We start from the raw sequence: 23,214 nt of genomic DNA, 5'->3' as shown, positions 1-23,214 counted from the left end.
AGCTTTTCAGTGTGCGCCTAGGACTGGGGTCTTTGTAAACAAGAAGATTGCACATCAATGTTCTTCAATTGTATAGAAAATTAAAACATCCATGTTCTTCTTCTTGCATTGAATAAACGTGAGTGAGTGCTGATACAAGTTTTAAGATTTTCGCTCTATGTCTCCGAGACCTGAGTGCTCTATAAACAAGCATCAGTGCAGTGGGCACAATAAGGATGAGCTGAAAGCAAGCTCATCTGTGCTCATCTGCGGCCCACGAGGACTAGAAGTTAGCCACTATTCTGGACTTTGTTAAATATCCAGTGGACCAACTTATGTTACCTTACATACATAATGGGCTGTTGGGACTGACCCTTTACCTAGTTACGGTACTGCTTTATTGAACGTGTTTTCCCTGAACAATAGCCTCATACATTATGCTTGAGGCTCCTTGGATTCTTGAAAACTCAGCAGCACTACCATCTCCTGCATAATAACTATGTACAAGGTTCATTTCCGACGTCATCCTAAGTCAGACAATGGCACAGCAAGGTAGAACCCCTGGGGATAACTTTGGGTATATAAACATCACATCTTGCTGAGCTAGAGAGAGGAGATCACGACTTCATGCCGACACACAGACGCAAGATGCTGAGATTCCTGCATGCAGATGTCCAGCTCGCAGTGGTCTAACATCCCTTGCGGGGTGTCCAGCACAAGACCAAGACGGGGTCCCACAGTCTCTCACTTCAGGTAATGGGGTTGACTTTATCCTTGAGGGATTCTCGGATTAACACTTACACACATGCTAAGTACACGTAGGTACATCTAGTTAGGATTGTATGCATTTTATTGTCATGTATTTTATATTTTATATACTTGTTTTATTCATGATTGTTAGACTGGGGGTCTCTAGTTGGCAGAGGTAGGTATTTATTTATTTATTTATTTTATTTATTTAGTATATTTGTAGAGCGCAAAACCTGTCACCCAGAGGGCATCCTGGCGCTTTGATCAAGAACCATAGAACTATAACAACTCAGGCCGTTTATGGAAACAGGTGGGTTTTTAACGCTTTTCTAAAAGGAAGGTAGTCCTTGTGGCTTCTCAGAGAGTGGCAGGGAGTTCCAAAGTTTGTACCACTGTCCAAATAGGGACCCTTGCTTCTAGTCAGGGTAAGGAGGAAATACTCTTCAGATAACCCCTGCTCAAAGTATTTGTACCAACACTCACAGTAACACAGTGAAAACCCCACAAACGGACTCCACAACAGTTTAGAAAAATAAAGGTATTTATTCTAAACTACAAAAGACCAAAACGACAAAAATCCAACATACACAGTTCAAGAATACGGTTTCAAAAGAGTTCTTAAGGGTGCATTAAAATAATCCACTGTTGCGTCACATTTTAGCCAACAGTACCTTTAGATGTGACAAAAGTTCCAAGTGAAAGCTGTAGCGTAGAAAAGCAAGCGATGCGTCACTCCTGAGACCCTGGGGAGGCGATGCAACAAACCCGCTGGACGCAGCGGGCGTGTTGCAGTGACTCAGGTCTGTATGGGGAACGATGCAATACTTTGTGTGGATTCCGGTGCACAGGTTTCCGTGGAAGTGGCTTGCAAAAGGTACGATGCGATGATCTTTGGGGCGGCGACTATCTCAGGTGCAGCGATGATGCGCGGCTCAGCATCGATCTTCTCCTCTCGCTGCCCCTCGATGCGATGGCTCTGCGACGACTCTCGCAGCGACGTGATGCGGTCCGCAAGCAAGCAGTGCGACGAGCTCACCCAGTGACAACAGGCCCTGCGACGATACTCGCAGCGATGGTAATCTTCCCACACCGGTCTAGTGCGTCCCGCAAGCGAACAATGCGACGACCCTGGCAGCGGCAACAGGCGCTGCAACAATATCGGCCTTCGCGGTGGTGGGAATTTCCTTGCACTGACGGGGATGCGCTCCGCAAGCGAGCAATGCATTGAAGCTTGCAGAAAGTCTTTAAAATCTTGGTTTCCAGGAAAGGAAAGAACATTGTTTAGCGCATAGTCCAATGTCTGCTAGTCGCTATGCCCAATTTAAAGTTCATAGGTTTAGAAGAAGCGGTCGCCATTATCCCACGAGTGCTGTCTGGGGGCAGAAACTATTAAAGTGAAAGTGCACATAGTTTGCTCCATATGCAAGAAATGGCCGCCATTGTCCAACGAGTGCTGTTCAGGTACACTGCAAATACAAGAAGCGGCCGCCATTGTTTTGCGAGTGCTGTGTGGGGGCAGAAACTATTAAAAAGAAAGTGCACATAGTTCGCTCCATATACAAGAAGCGGCTGCCATTGGCCCGCATTATTTATTACAGAGAATAGTGCTTCCTGACTTTTAAAGCAGACTGTGTAACAACACAAGTAAAAAGTCCAGTCGTTATAGGAGGTTACAAATGCAGACAAGGGGGTGCCAAGGAGGGATTTCTAAGCCTATTCACAAATAAACTGGAATGATTTTGCAAAGACAGTAACTGGATCCAATTGAAAAGATGGGTTGAAAATGAGCAGAGCTTCTATACCATACCCCAATACAGCATGCCTCGCAGAGCAGCGCTGGCACAGCCGAGTTTAGACCTAAAAACAAGGTAATTCCACGGTGCTTCTTATTATTTTGAAAGGGCGACATCTCAGCGTTCCTCAGAAGGCAGCATCCTCTGTCTAAAATCAGAAGCTGTACTTGCAGTTTATGCCAGGAAGTCAGTCTTCTATATCTGATCTATGCTTTCTTACTACAACCCATATTTGTGTAAATTTATTTTTCCACTTGAGAACTACTTTTTTTGCACCTGAATCCAAGAAAAATGTCAGTAAAACGTAATACTTTGAGGGCATCGTCACTTTGAACATGACCCCGTCAGACTAACGATTCTCAAAAACATGCAACAATCAGAGACATTGTTTGGACTCATCATCGGTATGTTGTAGTCGGCATGCTTTATGATTAACAGAATACTAATGGTACATTATTTCAATCGTATTACGGTGAGAAAAATAATGGAAACTTATTTGTGTGGTATGCCCTCTCAGAGAACCGCTAGAGTGCAGCAGAGAGAGCAACACGCAGGATGCCAGATCGCAATTGCTCCACGGCGAGCTGTGCTAAGCTGTGTTGGCCGGACAGACCCTGTTGGCTTCGTCACTCGTGGCTGATCCGCCTTGCCTGATTCCCCGCGGCCCGGGCGAGGCCTGATTCCCCCACGGCCACGCTGGACAGACGGGGCACCGGTCGGAGCTTCTGGCACCCGGCACTGGGGAGAGAGGGGAGACCCAAGAGAGCTGCGCCACTGCGGTAAAACGGCGAACAACCGCGGGGATCAACGCGCCCCCCCCGCGGCACCCCACGGAGTCTGTTTCTGACCCAGCTGTGGTTTGTGGGAGGCGCCTGTGTGCAGGACGTACCCGGCGAGAAGGGGGAGACGCTACACCACCGCCGCCAACCCTGAGGGGGCACGCCGGTCGACAGAAGTCGAATTGGCCCCTGGCCCCTGTCTTCACTGTCTGGTGATTAAGCTGCTGGCGGTGCGCTGGGCTGAGGCCGGTACCGGATCAATTGCTTGCAGTCACTCGGAGCCTAGGAGTGTGACGCCTCAGGGGGTGCAGTTTACGGACTGATTGACCGCTGGTCGCCTGATCACTGGCTGCTGCTGGGCCTGTCATCTGCAGCTGAGGCAGCTCACAGGACCTTCAGCCCTCAGCCGGTCTACTCCCTTGCGCCGCTCAGAGACTCAGAGAGGACGGTGCTACTGGGGGGGTGCTATACGACTGGGCGCATAGAGGGTCCGAGCGGTGGCGACCATTACTGAGTGAGTCGGCATCTATAGGGTTGGAAGGAAGAGCGACAACTGGCAATTCTCATCTGCACCGCAAGACGGATCCCAGTCACACTGTTCTTGGGCTGTCGCTGTTTTCACATTCCTTCCCATCACTTCTGGGCTTCCATCACACATGAGAGGGGACAGGGGGTGTGTAAGTCCCGCCCCCTTTAAGCCCGCAAATAATACCTTCTTTCCCCGCCATGGATACCTCTAAGCAACTTAGAAAACTACCACGGAGAAAGGGCACTACTCTCCGTTCCGCCTCCCCCGGGGGGTTCAATAGGAGTCGCCGCCACCTCAAGATAAAACGTCACACTCTGGTGGCCCGCTATCGCAACCTCGGATCAGCGACTTTTTTGGCAAAACTGTGTTCCAAAATGGCTCTCCCTCTACCCAAATAATACAGCAGATTCAAATGCTGATACTCCGATTGACAATCATTGCTCTCCCAGCTTGCCTACATCAAAAGTCCAACTCCGGAGAATCCCCCTCTACCCTCGTCCAAATCTTCTGCTTCACATGAGTTCCACCAGCTGCATACGCCCTCCCAGGAAGACGTCATCATGACTCAGGACAGTTTTTTTGTCTCACTAAGTGCCTCCTCTACAGCCCTGGGAAATCTACCCTCACCAGTCTTTGGCTCTGATTCCTCAAACATCCCTGCACTAAACACCGCAACCAAGCTCCAAGTCTAAGCTCAAGTCCACGGCAGCGTCTCGTCCATATCGCCAGAATACTCTGACAATTGCAACGTGGTTAATTTATCACCGAAGCCCCCATCACAACACAGTCTAATTTTATGTCCAGGGGCACCCCCCAATCAGCCACAACGACCCTTCATCTTTAAATAAGAGCCCAAACTATGAAGGCCCTTTGTCATCCAATAAATTATCCAACCGATTCCTGGCTTCCTTAGAAACCCAAATCGAAGAATAACTTGCCCACTCTCCGGGCTTCGGCCTGCATTCAAATTCTTTTAGAACTCTACTAGAGGATCAGGAATCACCTGTGTTCACCTCTTTGGACCGCACAAACTCTATCTCGGTCTCATTGACCTCTCTTCATGCAAAGCAAGATGAAATTGCTAAAGCCACGCTATGGCAGTCGCAGAAAATAGAACTGCAGATCGATCTAATGCAAACTTTGGCTTCAGCTCTGTCAGACTTGGGTTCCAGGATAAGCTCTCTTGAGGGTTTGGTGGGGCGAATGGACAACTTGACTTCCTGCTCTTGCTCTCCAATAATCAAACTTTCGTCTCTCCCCGAAATCTTGAGCGCAATCATGAAAAGCGTGAAGTGTCACATTAATGGAAATGGGTCACCTAAGTCCACGCAAGAGTCTCCAATTTCATTCACCTTTGAAGAGCCCTTATGCTCCACCACACCAGCCGGTCCATCACCAGGGAGAAAAAATACTCCCCCTTTGCCGACCCAGCTACTAAAAATTCGGCTTGCTTGCTTGCTACCGGCAATTAGCCCTGGCCCCCCCATTGTGGGCTCGGAACTCACTGACACTAGCTGTCTAACAACAACGCAGTTAGTAACTAAGCGACCGGACTGTGCTGACATTGCCCATACTGATTCGACCCACAGTTCCTCTAATCTTCCGGCGAAACCTTCATTGTCAAGGAGGGAGAGAAAGAAACTTAAACAATCTAAAAAACAACGCTTAGCGAAAAGGAGAGTGGGGCTTGAAGGGTCAGTGGTACCCAGCACGCTAGCTATTAATTCAAGGGGCCCCCCTTACTTTCCTATCTTCAACCTGTCCTCAAAATCCAAAAAGAAAACCACCCAGACAAGCACGACCCCCGTGGGTTCAAAGGATTCCAGTGAACCGCCCGGGCTATCAACACAGGGAGCACCTGGGGGCACAAGAGCTATCAAACTATATTCTACAACGACAGTGAATGGATCATCGCCAAATAAAACCATAGGAACAATTATCCATGACCAAAGCCTTGGCAGTCAGAACACCACTGTACAGTTCGCAGCAGCAATGCCAGAAGCACGGAACAGTCCACTCAAATGCCAGGGAATGGCAACAAAGTTGAACATGGACCTTCAAAGTGCGATAGAGGGTAAAGCGATAGGCCGCTGTGCGTGCCATCCACTAGAGGATCCAACTAAAGTCGGTTGGGATTCCTCCTTGCTCATGCAGAGGCATTATTTGCCCGAACTGACACAAGTCCCGGGAATGACAACCCAACCGGGGGGGAACAATCATCCACATGAAGCTCGTCCCCAACATCTGAAGGCGCCAGCACTTCTAACTGAAATAGCTATGAGTCAGAATCACCAGCACCCGGAAAATGGATCAGAACTCGTCTTTTTTCCTCACTACGACCATAAGGGCCCATATGACATTCTTGAAATAATCGTATTCGTTTATTCAACTGTGTTCCAGCACTGTCTTGGGTTACTTCCTCAGACCTTACATCGGTCAAGTTCTCCTCAATACCAGAGAAAGGGGGCTCAGAGGCCACCATTACAACATGGTCCCAGGAATCCATCAGAAACACAATTGTCAGGGAAGCCAGTCTATTTGAAAATTGGGGCATCGAAATGTGGGTCCCTACTCAACAAAAATATCCCCACGTTCTTCTCCTGCAGGCCCCAGTGAAGCAACTTACTAGCGTACTGAAGGGGTCCTGGGGTGCAACCCATGCCTGGCTTCCAAAAGCGTCGAAAGCGGACAATCTTATTAACATCGCATGCCATAACAATCAACGCCTGATAAGTTGCAAACTCAATTGCCCTGTCCTCCACGCTAATGACAGCCGTCACGGGCATCCTGCCCCAGAGCCTCCAACCATCTCTGCCCAGCAGTGCCCTTCCGAACAATGAAGCCAACCGGTCCGACTCTAAACTAACAATCACGTCCTGGAATGTGGCCGGGCTTAAGTCAACTTTTGCCTGAAAATCAGCCGTGGAATTTCTGAACAAAAGCAAACTTGGCTTAAGAACGAAACTCCTAATTTCAGGAACAATGCTCACACAGATTTACATCACCGGTGGGACAATGTCATTGTTAAATTGCAAGATCTCCTAGCGGGCCCTGTGGCTCATCATAGATCACCCGGGCTACACTCGAAGCAATCCTATGATCCAGTATTTGCCTCCCAAAGAAGACCCTTAGAAGGGCTGTGCGCCGGCACAAATTGATCGGAACTGTACACACTGCCAATAATGTAGCCTCACTGCGAAAGGCCTTCAAGAAATTCTCATGGGAGGCCAAGAGACTGAAAGATCAGAACGAGTGGCTAAAAATATTTGCCTTGCTAAAGGGCAACAATCAGTCCCAGTTTTGGAGTTACATGAACAAGCTCCGTTCCACGAACAAGATGAGAGGAAACGCGGTTCGTGAAGAAGATTGGGCCCTGCACGTGACTCAGCTATATCGCAGTGACGCCTCGGACCCTGTAGTGATTGAATTAAGAGCAGCATGTAAGATGGGACCCCCTCAGAGAAACAAGTTGTGGCCAAGGAACAGAGGGGAACGAAAACACATCACTGTGAACAGGTTGTTCCTTCAATGGCCCTGCATTACACAGTCGGTATACATCCAATTATTAAAGTTAGGTGACAAAGAGATTCTAAAAACTGATTATTCAAAAATATATATACTTTATTTTTCTTTTTTCTTTTCGTATACTTTTTTTACTTGAAAAATTATTTCATAAAAAGTTCATTTTTTCAGAAGAAAAGAATATTTTTTCTAAATACATATAAACATTTATAACAAATATTTATAAATATATACAAAATTAATAAGCATACAATATATATAAGAAAAACATCACCTGATATCTAACATACACTGCAAAATGCCTACATACTTGCACCCACACCACAGTCAAACCACATCCACAAAAGAAAAGGGAGGAACTAGGTTATAGTTGGCAAGAACTGAAATGCCAATTCTGGGGCCTCAAGATGTAATTGTAGGCCGTTGTAACAGGTCGACGTACGTTTCGGTGGGTCTAAGCCACCTTCCTCAGGACCTTTTTCATCACACTTAATATATCAGATATCAGGGAACCAGTAAACAAAGTATAATTCGAGATCCGATTTAAATAATTCAGGACTCCAATGTTAGTGTGTAAAGATTCCTTCTACATCCAAGTAGCTCTTATGTATTTTTTAGAAATTTATCAAATCTCTTAGAATGATCCAGCGTTCATGAATTGGAGAGATGCTGCATACGTGGGTTGGGAGGGGGCTAAATATAATTCTCAGTAATTTTTATCAGTGCTGTAAGTAATTTCAATTTCGGGTCGGGCGCTGAAGTCTCAATGTACTAAGTTCTTTGTCGACACCAGTTCTCGCACTGCCGCGTCGATTCCCCTCACCACTCCAAGTAAACGTGATTGAATTAAGAGACCGTGTTGATTCCATCCAAACAGAAATTCATGAGCTGACCACTGTAGCTGAGGTTTCCAAATATCTGCGAGCCATGAAGAACGACGGAGCCCCAGGGCCCAATGGCCTTCCTGCTGGGTATTCAAATGTGCCCTGGAAGAGTGGGCGGAATGTTTGACTCCCCTAAATAACAACGTGTTTAAGTCATGTCAGCTACCGGACTCATGGTTAGGCTCGACTCTGTGCCCCATAGTTAAGAAAGGAGACCCCACGCTACCGGCCAATTATCAACTCATCGCCTTACTAGATCTTGAGGCAAAGGCATACGCCCGGTGTCTTCTTAGGTCGCTTGAAAAATGGGCTGCAGAAAATAACATCATGCCCTATTACCAAACAGGGTTTCGGGCATCGGCCTCCACAATAGACAATATTACAACTCTAGCCATTCTGAGTCAACAAGCAGCACAAAAAAAACATCTTCCACTTTACTGCTGCTTTATAGACTACAGTGCGGCCTTTGATAAAGTGTCTCGTAACATCCTATGGAGGAAGCTGAACAAGTGGGGGGTTCCGCAGAGCCTTCTAGGAGCACTCATCTCCCTGCATAAGAACACGTGGGTGCGAATTAAAACCGGCCCAAAGACAGTCTCTTCAAAAATCGCCATTGAAGACTGGCTAAAGCAAGGCTGCGTTCTTGCCCCTCTCTTGTTCAATCTTTACACAGCCGACCTTGGAACATTCCTGGAGAATAGTAATCTTCTTCCGCCAAAATTGGGCCCTGCAAATAGGACTCTGCATATATTACAATACGCTGATGACATTGTAATAATGGGCCAAGCAAAATCGGGTCTCCAAAGAGCCTTAAGTATGCTCCACACATACAATACCGTCAACGCCCTCAAAATCAACCAGGAAAAGACCAAGGTACTGATATTTGGCGGATGCAAGAATAAGAAAAGTTTAAAGTGGAACATAGGGCCTGCCAGGATTAATACAACCCTAAAATGGAATTACCTGGGAGTCTGGTTCAACGAGACGTCTAGACCAGTAGCTCATCTAGCCGCCTTGAAAAAGAGAGCAGGAGCAATTACATACTCCCTGACACGATTGAACCTGTCCCTGAGCAGCCCCTCCGCAGAATCCATTCTGAAGGTGACCAAAGCTACTCTACTTCCTGCCCTAACTTACGGGCATCAGGCCTTCCCTGGCGCATGCTCGGTTAGTCTTGATCTAGCTCAAATTTCCACCTTCAAAAAAATCTTCCATCTCCCAAGTTTCATCCAGCTGGCAAGACTACGTTTGGAGCTGGGCTTACAAAGACAATCAATCTATTGTGAGGCAGACACCCTGAAATATTTTATAAGGACACTAAAAGCTGGAGATAATACCTTAAAATCCCTGCTAAAATAAACTCTTTCTAGTCCTGGTAACCCTTGGAACACTCAGAATGTAAAGGCCATAACAGTGCTAGAGATTGACAACTTATCTCTTCTCTCAGACACCATTCCATACTCAGTCTGGAAAAAACTTATCAATAAGCAGGTTAAACTAATCTCCCATCGTATGGACCTGCAGGCTGTAAAAACATCTACCATTTTGCTTCCCTTGAACTCCTCGTACCTTCCGGGGAAACTTCAATCTTATCTCCAGGAAAATTTAAATGCAGCGGCACGGAAGAACATAATGTTTATGCGACTTCTAGTCCTGCGTTCAACGGCCTTTAACAGATGAGCCCCAACAAGTGAGGTGGGGGCTTGCAGACTGTGCAACTACCACTCTGAATCATGGCTGCATCTCTTGTGCTGCTGCCCCGCCCTGGCTGCCCCTAGAAGGTCTCTCTTAAAACCTTTGTATTTAAAATGGGGCATCAGGACATGCTGGGAGGCATCGGCCCTGTGCTTCACGTCCACAGACACTCAAGTACTTGCAAGGTCTGGAAAATTTGTGAGATTTTTGGACAATCTTTTTCTACCTTCTTTGGTTCCTGTGTTCCCACCTCCTCCCCCTCAAAAACTCATTACAGACTTCTTCTGTCCCTCAGTTTAGTATCCTTTGTCATTTTTTTATCTTTTATTTTTGGTCTAGCACAATAATAAGTAAATTTTGGTAATTACAAGACTGTTTCCTTTATAAGTGTAACGGTTATTAAGCTTGGAGAGTTGTTTTTCAGCTTTGTCCTTTTTAATACGATAAATGTGTTAATGCTGACTTTTATAGTAATGGTTTTAAGTAACTGTGCTAAAGTAATAAAAACTTCAAACTTCAAAGTATTTGTGTGGCGTACAAAGATAAGCATTTCCATTCACAGTTCCCCCCCTCAATCTGCTTCAGTAGGGAACTGAAGAAACAAATGCTTGTTCTAATAAATACCCAAATCAAAACCACAGTGGAACCCAGAGGGACGAGTATTGCACCGTTGCTGTCACAGTAGCAGTAAAGCAGAGAAATTAAAAGGGGTGGAAAGGAAAGCTGGCTACTTGTCCCAGCTGAACGAACTCGGAGAACTGTTTGTGTGGGCAAAAACCTGATTATGGCCCAGGGCCCGAGATCAGTGACAGGCCCGAGACCAGCAGCTCTCCTCTGTTCAGTCACCCTGACAAAGAGAAAAACTTTTGACGAGCGCAGCACTGAGCCCCTCCAAGACGGCATAAGTAGATCATTTGAATAAGTGTATGATGGCTCCAAGCTACCGTAAGTGCATGTGCAAAAAAACCTCCCAAAACCGCCTGTGCCGTCTGGAGTGACCGGCAAAAGAGACAGCTGCAGTTTTAAAACAAGCATTGGAAATGCAATAGGTCTCGCATTAGGAAAGTTTGAGCTATTGGTATTGTAAATGACACTTTTTTTATTTATGTGTTGGTTTTGAAAGTAGCAAAATTAATAGCTTTGTCAATTACAATGTCAATAGTTTTAACTTTTGCAAATGTGACACCTATAGCATTTGTAATGCAATGTGTGTTGTATTTACGTGACTTAGATGTCTTGATATTACAAATAACAATGGCTTTTAATTTTGTAAATAATTAATACTTAAATAAAAGTTATTGTAATTTATAATGGCAATAGCTTAAACATTTGTAAATAACTTTTGTGAAGATTATGTTCAGCGTATTTTATTGTGACGAAAATCCAAGAATATTGCATTTGCACCTACACACACACAGAGCCACACACACACACACACATATAGATGTGGTAGTGATGGATCTGGGGGATATGGTGGTGGTGGATGTGGTGGTGGAAGTGATGGTGGTGGATGTGGTGGTGGTGGATGCGGTGGTGGATGAGGTGGTGGATGTGGTGGTGGATGTGGTGGAGGTGGATGCAGTGGTGGATGTGGTGGTGGTGGATGAGGTGGTGGTGGAAGTGGTGGATGTGGTGGTGGAAGTGGTGGATGTGGTGGTGGATGTGGTGGTGGTGGTGGATGTGGTGGTGGTGGTGGATATGGTGGTGGTGAATGCAGTGGTGGTGGATGCGGTGGTGGTGGATGTGGTGGTGGATGTGGTGGATGTGGTGGTGGATGTGGCGGTGGATGTGGTGGTGGATGTGGTGGTGATGGTGGATGTGGTGGTGATGGTGGTGGTGGTGGATGCGGTGGTGGTGGATGTGGTGGTGGATGTGGCGGTGGATGTCATGGTGGAAGTGGAGGTGATGGTGGATGTGATGGTGGATGTTGTGGTGGTGGTGGATGTGGTGGTGATGGTGGATGTGGTGGTGGATGCGGTGGATGTGGTGGTGGTGGATGCGGTGGTGGTGGTGGATGGGGTGGTGGTTGTGGTGGTGGATGTCATGGTGGATGTGGATGTGATGGTGGATGTGGTGATGATGGTGGATGTGGTGGTGGATGTGGCGGTGGTGGATGTGGCAGTGGTGGTGGATGCGGTGGTGGATGCGGTGGTGGTGGTGGATGCGGTGGTGGTGGTGGATGGGGTGGTGGTTGTGGTGGATGTCATGGTGGATGTGGAGGTGATGGTGGATGTGGAGGTGGATGTGGTGGTGGTGGTGGATGTGGTGGTGATGGTGGATGTGGTGGTGATGGTGGATGTGGTGGTGGTGGATGTGGTGGTGGATGTGGCGGTGGATGTGGCGGTGGATGTCATGGTGGATGTGGATGTGGTGGTGGATGTGGTGGTGATGGTGAATGTGGTGGTGGATGTGGTGGTGGATGCGGTGGATGTATTGGTGGTGGATGCGGTGGATGTGGTGATGGTGGATGCGGTGGTGGTGGTGGATGCGGTGGTGGTGGTAGTGGTGGATGGGGTGGTGGTTGTAGTGGATGTGGTGGTGGATGTAGTGGTGGTGGGTGTGGTGGTGGATGCGGTGGTGGTGGATGCGGTGGTGGTGGATGTGGTGGTGGATGTCATGGTGGATGTGGAGGTGATGGTGAATGTGATGGTGGATGTGGTGGTGGTGGTGGATGTGGTGGTGATGGTGGATGTGGTGGTGGATGCGGTGGTGGTGGATGCGGTGGATGTGGTGGTAGATGCGGTGGTGGTGGTGGATGGGGTGGTGGATGTGGTGATGGATGTCATGGTGGATGTGGAGGTGATGGTGGATGTGGTGGTGGTGGTGGATGTGGTGGTGGATGTGGTGGTGGTGGATGCAGTGGATGTGGATGCAGTGGATGTGGTGATCGTGGATGTGGTGGTGGATGTGGTGGTGGTGGTGGATGTGGTGGTGATGGTGGATGTGGTGGTGGATGCAGTGGATGCGGTGGTGGTGGATGCGGTGGATGTGGTGGTAGATGCGGTGGTGGTGGTGGATGGGGTGGTGGATGTGGTGGTGGATGTGGAGGTGATGGTGGATGTGGTGGTGGTGGTGGATGTGGTGGTGGTGGATGCAGTGGATGTGGATGCAGTGGATGTGGTGATCGTGGATGTGGTGGTGGTGGTGGATGTGATGGTGGTGGTGGTGGATGCAGTGGATGTGGTGATCGTGGATGTGGTGGTGGTGGTGGATGTGATGGTGGATGTGGTGGTGATGGTGGATGTGGTGGTGGATGTGGTGGTGGATTTCATGGTGGATGTGGAGGTGATGGTGAATGTGGTGGTGGATGTGGTGGTGGATGTGGTGGTGGTGGTGGATGTGGTGGTGGATGTGGATGTGGTGGTGGTGGATGTGGTGATGGTGGATGCGGTGGTGGTGGTGGATGCGGTGGTGGTGGTAGTGGATGTGGTGGATGTAGTGGTGGTGGGTGTGGTGGTGGTGGTGGTGGATGCGGTGGTGGTGGATGTGGTGGATGTGGTGATGGTGGATGTGGCGGTATTGGATGTGGTGGTGGATGTGGTGGATGTGGTGGTGGATTTCATGGTGGATGTGGAGGTGATGGTGGATGTGGTGGTGGTGGTGGATGTGGTGGTGATGGTGGATGTGGATGTGGTGGTGGTGGATGTGGTGATGGTGGATGCGGTGGTGGATGTGGTGGTGGTGGTAGTGGTGGATGGGGTGGTGGTTGTAGTGGTGGATTTCATGGTGGATGTGGAGGTGATGGTGGATGTGGTGGTGGTGGTGAATGTGGTGGTGATGGTGGATGTGGTGGTGGTGGATGTGGTGATGGTGGATGCGGTGGTGGTGGTGGATGCGGTGGTGGTGGTAGTGGTGGATGGGGTGGTGGTTGTAGTGGATGTGGTGGATGTAGTGGTGGTGGATGTGGTGGTGGTGGTGGTGGATGCGGTGGTGGTGGATGTGGTGGATGTGGTGATGGTGGATGTGGTGGTATTGGATGTGGTGGTGGATGTGGCTGTGGATGTCATGGTGGATGTGCAGGTGATGGTGGATGTGATGGTGGGGATGGTGGATGTGGTGTTGGATGCGGTGGTGGTGGATGCGGTGGATGTGGTGGTGGTGGAAGCGGTGGTGGTGGTGGATGCGGTGGTGGTGGTGGATGCGGTGGTGGTGGTGGATGCGGTGGTGGTGGTGGTGGATGGGGTGGTAGTTGTGGTGGATGTGGTGGTGGATGTCATGGTGGATGTGGAGGTGATGGTGGATGTGGTGGTGGTGGTGGATGTGATGGTGGATGTGGTGGTGATGGTGGATGTGGTGGTGGATGTGGTGGTGGATGCGGTGGTGGATGCGGTGGATGTGGTGGTGGTGGATGTGGTGATGGTGGATGTGGGGGTGGTGGATGTGATGGTGGATGTGGTGGTGATGGTGGATGTGGTCGATGTGGTGGTGGATGCGGTGGATGTGGTGGTGGTGGATGCGGTGGATGTGGTGATTGTGGATGCGGTGGTGGTGGTGGATGCGGTGGTGGTGGTAGTGGTGGTTGTAGTGGATGTGGTGGTGGATGTAGTGGTGGTGGTTGTGGTTGTGGTGGTGGATGCGGTGGTGGTGGATGCGGTGGTGGTGGATGCGGTGGTGGTGGATGCGGTGGTGGTGGATGTGGTGGTGGATGTGGCGGTGGATGTGGCGGTGGATGTGGAGGTGATGGTGGATGTGGTGGTGGTGGTGGATGTGGTGGTGATGGTGGATGTGGTGGTGGATGTGGTGGTGGTGGATGCAGTGGATGTGGTGATGGTGGATGCGGTGGTGGCGGTGGATGCGGTGGTGGTGGTGGATGCGGTGGTGGTGGTGGATGGGGTGGTGGTGGTGGTGGTGGATGTGGTGGTGGATGTGGTGGTGGGTGTGGTGGTGGTGATGGATGCGGTGGTGGTGGATGCGGTGGTGGTGGATGCGGTGGTGGTGGATGTGGTGGTGGTGGATTTGGGGTTGGATGTGGCGGTGGATGTCATGGTGGATGTGGAGGTGATGGTGGATGTGGTGGTGGTGGTGGATGTGATGGTGGATGTGGTGGTGATGGTGGTTGCGGTGGATGTGGTGATGGTGGATGCGGTGGTGGATGCGGTGGTGGTGGTGGATGGGGTGGTGGTTGTGGTGGATGTGGTGGTGGATGTAGTGGTGGTGGGGGGGGTGGATGTGGTGGGTGGGGTGGATGTGGTGGTGGTGGGTGTGGTGGATGTGGTGGTGGGTGTGGCAGTGGATGTGGGGGTGGATGTGCATGAGTGTTGTGCGGAGTCTGCAAATTGGGATGAGAACACATTGATGTCCGGTATCATTAGACGAAAAGCTGAACTCGAGGAGGAGGCTTCTGTCACAGACGGCGCGCGGCCACTCGGCTCAGCCTTAAGCTCGCACGAGGAAAGCAAGGGGCTGTCTATTACTGTTTACTGTAACAAAAATAAGGTGCACTGCTTCCTTAATTATCTGTTTTACATCTGTGCAGGGAGCAGGAGGGCGGGGAAGAGTGGGAACAGCAAATGTATCTTTGCCGAAGTTAAATGTGCAATATTTTTCCTTTGTCAATTTTGTTCCCATCCTGTTTCCCTTTGAGTAGCCGTGCATTTTTTCTGCATTCGGGCAGAGTGGTGAGTAGAGGCCGTTTAATATCCCCAGAAGACATTTGCAGTGCTGAGGTTACCCCAGCCACAGCCTTGTCTCCTCGCCATGCTCCAGATATTGAACCTTCCCGAAACTACAATTACAGCAGGAACCACAACATGCCGATCTGAGGACTATTCAGCAACACCCATTCACCCGGAGTTGAACAGTCAATATTTGCCAAGAGCTTTCCATTTCACTGCAAGAAGCGTGGCTGGAACTTGCGCTTTCGCTAACGCGCTTTAGGCACGCTGAAGGGCGAGGGAGGCGAGGGAGGGAGGAGAAATACGAGACGGCCTGGCAGCCGTGAGACGTGTGAAGCAGGGGGCGGGGGGAGTTGATACCTGTGAAGTGAAGCTAAGCTTCACTTCAAAGGCTTGTTGGCACAGCGCACGCTGGGGGATGACTGTGGGAGGGAGGCTGGTGTCTGTGCACGCGCTTTTTATGGCAATGCACATGCGCATTGAGCGAGCTGTTCACGGGCACTTCATGGAATCTCCCGATCTCGGTAAGCTCTGTTTAAGCCCCTTTATATCTCGCTCCGCTCAATGCACATGCGGATTGATAGGTCACGAGACCTCAAAAAGTATTTATTTACCTTGTTGGCCGCTGAAATCTTCTGGTTGTGTCTGCTTGGGCGTGCCATTATTTTGCTTTTTATGTGCTGCATATATGCCACGTGAGTGATGTGGCAGCGCTTAAGTGTTTGATATGAAAATATCTATTCACTGCAACAATTTACATTTTTGCTTGATTGAAGACATCAGTCACTGCTGTACCAGCTTCAGTTTTTATAAAACGAGGGTGGGAGAGGCGTACGCGTTTGATAGTAGCATTTGCCTGGCATGCATATGGGGATTAAATAATTTCATCTAGACATGGCACGATGTTCTCCACCTGTACTTTTATTCGTCAAATAGTGCTTTTTGGATTTATAGTCTTGGTTCGGTTCAAAGGAGCCAGCTTTTCCACCCTGGCTCCAACTTTCTGGAACTCACTCCCTGACTATCTCCGCTCTGCCACTCAGTACCTCCCCTTTCGTAGAGATCTGAAAATGTTCCTCTTCAGCCAGGCCTTCCCCTCTTAAACTCTTTTAATATCTCCTCTTATCTTTTCTTCTGGTCTCTCTCCCTCAGTTGCCAATCCCCCTAGCGCCAAGAAACCGCAAGGTGTACGCTGCGCTCTAGAAATATTTTAAATTAGAAATTAGAAAGGAAACAACTGGACCAACACAGCTGATAAATAAAAAAAAAAAGAACTCTAATCTGGAAAATCGGTGTTCATATGACAATGGAAAAAAAAGCCAATAGGAATGCGATGTCTAGGGGCCAGTGAATTAAGAGAATTGCACATATTCAATTTTCTTTTTACCAGTCAATTGGTTGTGTTTAGTTATGTTCATAGCTGCTCTAACTTGTTTCGCAATCGCAGAGAAAAATCTGTTGACATACGGGGGCATTTAATGTCAATTGTTTAAACTTGTTGGCTGTCCGTTCTCTGCATGGTGGCCCCACATACCTGCTGCCTGCCTTCTCATCTCGTTGGTGTGGTAGACCCCAAAGGCATAAACAAGCATTTGCAATGCAATAGGGGCAACACGAAGGGGGGGAGACAGCACCAAAGCATGTCATGCCTGCAGTAGGAGAACCTCAGTAAAGAAAATAGTGCTCACAGTCTAAATAACACGTACCGTGTAACAACCGAAGTAAAGAGGCCAGTTGCCATGGGAGGTGACAAATGAAGAGGAGGTGGTACTAAGGAGGGACTACCAAGCTTATTGATGAATCAGAAGCCAGCATTTAGGATGGACAATGACACAAGCCAATGGCAAATATGGGAGGAGAGTAGGCAGGGCTTCTATTCCCTACTCCTTTATAATAAGTCTTGCAGCGCATGCACGCTGGCTCTAGGCTCAATCTAAAAATCAGGGAAGAAACAGCAACTGGGTGAAGGATGAAAGCAATGGTAAATCAGGGGACCAAAGGCCTTACAACACATCCTTCTCTCGCCCAAACCTCCTTCTCAATGATTTAGGCAGCAAATTGTAGCACCGGAATTATGCTGGCCATTTCAGGCAGCGAATAGCATGCATAGGCAAAAAGATAGTCCAACTTTTCCCCGAATTGAAGGCTAAGACACAACATATTTGCCCTCCTAATACTTTTACTCCCAGCCAGCCTCTTCCCAAACCCAGCGCTCCGTATTGGACATGGGACACCTGCTGAGTGACCATGGTGATAGTGGTGCTCTCCGGACAAAAACCCGATTTCCACACATTATCATTTGTGTTCTCAGTAAATCTGTATGTTTGTGCACAATTCAGTTGCCATTTCAAAGAAAATGTGCTGTAGGTAAATGATAATGCGCTACCACACAATTGTTTTGTTACTTTAAAAAATCGCCCTCCTTATCTCCTTATGCAGGTGGATTGCAAAAGTTTGTTGTTCTTAAAATTGGGTCGATTGAGAATCACTGATTTGGGAAGTATGCAACATTATAGTTGTAATAAGCTGGTGCTGTCTTTAGTCAAGTAAGTACTATGGCACTAGACTAATCTTTAGGTCTCGCCTAGGCAGCGGATGCGTTGTCTCATCGAGAGATGAAGTATACTGTATAGCGGGGGAAGTTCCGCCCACTTTCCACCTATCATTTTGATTGTTTTTCAGGAACTTAATCCCCCTTCCTGATGGCCGTGTCATCATTTTCCCCCTTCCGAGGCTATCGGCCCCTTTACTTCCAAAACAGTTTTGTTGCCCAGACTTTCCCCGTTCCCTCCTGTAGTCAGTAACTTCTTGGACCATCAACACCCACCCCACCCCTTCCTGTCTGTGCCTTCTTTCACGCCCGCACTTCTGTTGAAAATGCAATAGGTCTAGCGTAAATAGTCCTATTGAATTTTCAATGCTTGGTTGCCGTGTGATTGGTGGATGGATTCACAATCTTTGTCTCGCGTGCGCCCGATGCCTTACATTGTATGCATGCAGGACAAAATAGTGGCACAGCCCGCAGAGCCTGCACCCGCCCCTCAGCCACAGCCGCTCCATCCCAGCGTCAGCCTGCCGCTGCTCTCCCTCGGCTGCGTCAAGCCCTGCCAGCCTGCAGCACCTGCGGCCACAGCTCCACGTCGGACGGGTTCTGCACCCAAAGCTCCAGCACCTCGGTGTCCGGCTCCCCAAGTGACCACCGTCCTATATGGAGCCAGCCCTCGTGACTTCAGGGGTTCTTTTCAGAGAGTGACACCGGACTCCCCCCGGCCACACTCCTCCCGCCGACGTGCTGGCCTACATCTGAATGGGCTGTGGGGTCCAACCACTTTGCCGACCCACAAAAGCACAGGATCTGGGTTACAGGAAGCGGACACACTCGACCGGCACCTCCCCACCGCCTCCCGCTGGCCGACAGCGACCCCCTTGCCTGGCCTGCACTAAGGACTACAATGCCATGGCACAAGCCTGCCGGCCTCCTACCTTCCTGCCCCCGCACTGTTAACCCGCAGAACAGCCGCAGGACAACAGATACATGGCCATGAGTCCAGGAGTGGATCCCGCCCAGCACAGCTAATATATGCCCATGAGCCCCACTAGCATGTATGTCCCACAACAGATCATGCGGCCTCGCACAGACCCCAGCAGCTACATGATGAGGTCTCCTACTGACAGTTGCTCCCCCGATTGCTGCTGTGCCCAACTGTCATTGGAAGGCGGCGATGGCAAGCTGCCCTGCAGAGACTATATGAACATGAGTCCAGCCAGCGGCTCTAGCACCGGCACGCCGTCAAACAGCTACTTGCCCCCAGAGGTGGCCACTCAGCCCGCCTGCGCCTACTACTCCCTGCAGTGCTCCTTCAAGCATCTGCACCACTCTAGTGACGAAGACTCGTCGTCCTCCGCCAGCAGCAGCATCCTAGGTGGCCAGGACCAAACAAGCAAGTCGAACCCTCCAGCACAGACAGCTACCTGCCTGCCCAGGCCTACCTGCCTCTCCTTGCACAAAGCCAGAGTACCAAGTTGCAACAATGGAGCCCGGGTGCACAGCATTTATGCCGATATGGCTTTCGGAAGAGGTTCAAAGAACCTCCTCTTTCACAAGCATGCAGCCCTTCCAGGACCATCCAGGTCTCGCCGCTCCTGCCCCACTGCCAAGCCAGAGCTCTGGCCTCTGCGCCTTCACCAGGGTCAACTTAAGCCCCGGCAATGCCAGGACAGTACGGGTGGACCCGCTGGGTCGGCGGCGGCACAGCTCTGAAACATTCTCCAGCACCCCCAGTAGCGCCCGTGCACCCGCCACACTGCACTGCGCCAAGGATGGCAAGCACCACAGCTTGTGAGCCCGCCAAAGGATCCTCCTGGGGACACCCCTCTGACATATATAGACTTGCACCTGGGCCGGGAGCAGTACCTTCTGCACCCCAAGACCTCTAGAACACCCTGCGCGTCCAGCTCCACCGAGGACCTGAGTCCATATGCAAGGATCGCTTACCATAAACCTGGAGACCTCCGAAGCACTTCAGCGAAGGAAGGTGAGTCAATGGGTGTGCCACTCTTCCTCTCCGTGCTTGCTTGGTCCTCAGTGTCATCACTGCGGTTGTACCTTAAGCAAATTAAGTGCTTTTTTGGAAAGGAGCTCTTCCCCTGATTTCACATTAATGAACACTGGAGACATTTACACAAAACAAACCTGACCCTCCAAAGGTGAAGAGCATATCATTGAGTAGCAGACATGGCAAACGTTTATGTAGGACAAAAAGGGGTGATATCACTAATACACAAAACATTCTCTGAAATAGTAGCGGTGGTTTTGCTAATGTTTTTAAATACTGTTAGGATCTACGGACTATTTCAAAGCGAATATTGGTTGTCATTTGGCTCTGTCTGAAAAAACACATGTGTATAATTGATCAGCTGGACATAATATCAGCCCTCACCCTGTCTTTGCCCCAGACTACACATCACCTCAAAATTAAACTCATGTTGTTGGGACAGAAATGTAAGCAATCTCAAATATGTCTTCTCCATGCCCCTCTCACTCAAAGGCTGAGGTGATTTATAATCATAACATAACAAGAATCTTGTTTACAGATATATGTTACAAAATGTTCTGCTGCTCAAACAAAAGCCAGTGCTTCACACTCTGTGGTGTTGTAGTGCAGTTCAGTAAACTATCTCTCTTTTTGCCACAAGATAACTAAGAAACTTGACGCCATCATCCCGCTGAAAACAATTATGAAAAGGGGAAAACCCTCCGCACCCTGGTACACGGACAAACTAAAAGAACTGAAAAACACCTGCAAAAAGGCAGAGAAGCTCTGGAGGAAAAATTACTCAGACCAGGAGAAAGTGCGATGGAGGCTCACCATTGCACAATACAAGAAGGAAATAATTATAGCCAAAACAAGCCATTTCGCAGAGGTAATCCTCAAAAGCTCCAATAAATCCTGTGATACTTTCAGGCTCATCAGAGAGCTTTCCCATCCCGCTTGTGCTGATAGCCAAATCAAGCCCTCACAAGAACTCTGTGATGGCCTAGCAGTGTTCTTTCAGGAAAAAAACAGCAAAATTATAGAGGGAATGAATAGCAAATCTATCTCCTCAATGCAGGATAACAGCAATCAAGCGAACAAAGATGAGAAGGTGAAATATGTTACAAACCCCTTTTCAAATGCTATTCTGGAAAATTTTGTGGTTCCTTCGGAACAGGAATTTCTAAGAACAGCTCTTGATACGTCATCAGGCTCTCCTCTAGACCCTCTTCCCCATAGAATAGCCAAGAAATTCGAGGATGACATTCTCCCAGCCCTGCATCAACTATGTAATCAGTCTCTTTGCACAGGCTCCGTGCCAAAAAACTGGAAACTGGCGATTGTCACCCCGCTATTAAAAAAACTAAATCTGGACCCAAACTGCCAAAAGAACTACCGACCTATAACTTTACCATATCCAATAAAGATCATAGAAAGATGGGTCAGCAGATCCCTAGCCCTCTTCCTAGAAACCAACAACATTTTGGAAGAGGAGCAGTTTGGTTTCAGACCAGTTCATGGAACGGAGTCAGCTCTGTTGACAGTCATGGATGACCTGCGAATGAGGGCGGACAGGGGAGAATCAGCAATTCTGATTCTGCTTGACCTGTCCGCCGCTTTCGATACGGTGAACCATAGCATCCTGATAGAAAGATTAAGGAACATCGGAGTTGGAGGTGTCGTGCTCGACTGGTTCCGCTCTTACTTGACGGACAGATGGCAGGCAGTAGCTATCCCTCCATACCAATCAGAGTTCATCAAAGTCCCGCACGGGGTCCCACAGGGGTCTGCCATCAGTCCCATACTTTTTAACATTTATATGCAACCCCTGATGCGGATCATCAAAAGCCATGGATTCAGCGTGACAAACTATGCAGATGATACTCAGCTGATAATCTCGCTTGATGGAGCTCAAGCAAACTCACTGGAAACTTTCCACACCTGTATGCTGGAAATGTCACTCTGGCTCAACCAGAACTCACTACAATTTAATAGTGAGAAAACTGAAATACTGCACTGTACAGTAGGAAAAATCCCCAAAAGTTTACCATTAGACTTTTGTCCTCAGCTGTTAGGGGACTCGCCCACCCCAGTGAACTCAGTAAAAAATCTTGGCGTCACTATTAACAACAAACTGAGCCTAGAGGCCAACGTCAATAAGCAGGTCAGCTGCTGTTTCGCTCTACTAAGAGGACTCCGAAGGCTGCTACCTCTCCTGCCCCCACAGACTAGAGCCGACATAGTCAGGAGTACTATCCTCAGCCGCCTGGACTACTGCAATGCCCTTTTGCTGGAATCCCACACTTATCTTATTTCCAGACTTCAAAGTGTCCAGGCGGCAGCAGCCAAACTGGCACTCTCCCGTGAGCGAAGATCTTCTACCACTCTTGCCCTGGCTGACCTACACTGGCTGCCCATACATCAAAGGATCTGCTTTAAATCCATATGTATTGTCTTCAGGGCAGTTCACGGGCCAGGCCCCCGACCACTTCAGAACAAATTCAATTGGTATGAGCCCACCCGGTCTCTTCGATCCTCATCTTTAAACTTCATTAGCATTCCTAGGATCAAGAAAGCCACCTGTGGGGGACGAGCTTTCAGTATAGCTGCAGCCCACTTATGGAACAACCTCCCTATCGACATTAGAAAAACTAACGAATTTATGACCTTTCGTAAAAAGGTGAAAACTTGGCTTTTCCCAAAAAATCCTCAAAAAATCCACCAAAATAAATAAACCTATTCTGATCAGCACCATGTCCACTCTCCTGTCCCCACAGAGTTCTTGTCTATATGTACTTTAGCGCCAGGATGCCCGTAGGGTTACAGAGCGCTCTACAAATGCTATAAATAAATAAATAAATATTACATGGACTCCTTGAACCAAATGTCACTTTGATTTATTGCTACTCTTTGGCCTAAAAAACTGCCCCAATTTCAATAGTGCTGGCATGTACGGTCCCTAAGTATCCCTCCCCTTCTGCATATGTATTCAAAGCTGCAGCAGAATCAGCTAAGTTTTTAGGTCGAGCATTTGAGACCTCTTCTGTATATACTTTAGTATATACATGTATGTGCATGTACTTTGAGGGCTCTGGAGATCAGCTCTAGGACTTGCCTTCTTCTGCTTAGGAAC

General features: G+C 48.8%; 1 protein-coding gene and 1 pseudogene across 3 annotated transcripts in view; both read left to right on the top strand.

Moving 5' to 3' along the window:
* Positions 1-23,214, top strand: part of PYROXD1 (pyridine nucleotide-disulphide oxidoreductase domain 1) — a 274,293-nt gene that overhangs the window by 121,696 nt on the left and 129,383 nt on the right. The gene's annotated exons all lie outside the window — the stretch shown is intronic.
* Positions 17,794-21,088, top strand: LOC147751591 (insulin receptor substrate 1-A-like; annotated as a pseudogene).

The sequence above is a fragment of the Lissotriton vulgaris genome, chromosome 1_1 (genome assembly GCF_964263255.1).
Source record: "Lissotriton vulgaris chromosome 1_1, aLisVul1.2, whole genome shotgun sequence".
NCBI lineage: Eukaryota > Metazoa > Chordata > Amphibia > Caudata > Salamandridae > Lissotriton > Lissotriton vulgaris.
This window is presented reverse-complemented; position numbering and strand designations above follow the sequence as displayed.